The sequence below is a fragment of the Nannochloropsis gaditana genome (assembly GCF_000240725.1).
Source record: "Nannochloropsis gaditana CCMP526 unplaced genomic scaffold scaffold195, whole genome shotgun sequence".
NCBI classification, from domain to species: Eukaryota; class Eustigmatophyceae; order Eustigmatales; family Monodopsidaceae; genus Microchloropsis; species Microchloropsis gaditana.
Window position 1 is genome coordinate 36518 of NW_005803758.1, and position 370 is coordinate 36887.

The following is a 370-nucleotide window of genomic DNA, read 5'->3' on the forward strand; positions in this document are numbered from 1 at the left end:
CCTGGGGGAGGAGGGAGAGGGGGGTTGTGAGAACAGGCAAAGGGCGGGCACCAGAAGTTTGTGGTAGAAACTCGAAAATTGAAGAAGGATCAGGCGGAGAAGAAACAGGAGTCGACAAGGGGAGGGCGGGAAATGAGAGGTGAAAAGTCGTGGGGGGGCGCAGGACCTTAGTGACAAAGGTGCAGTCCCCGCGGTCCACCATGAGAATATAAGGACTCTTCCACTGCGCCACCTCGTCGGCTGTGGGCGCAGAGCACATTTTGGTGGTATTGGCGTAGTAAAGCTTCTCCGCAATGAAGCCGCTGTTGAGAGGGGAGGGGTTTAGGGGGGAGGGAGGGGGAGGAGGAAGCGGGAAGGAGGAAGGGGGAGG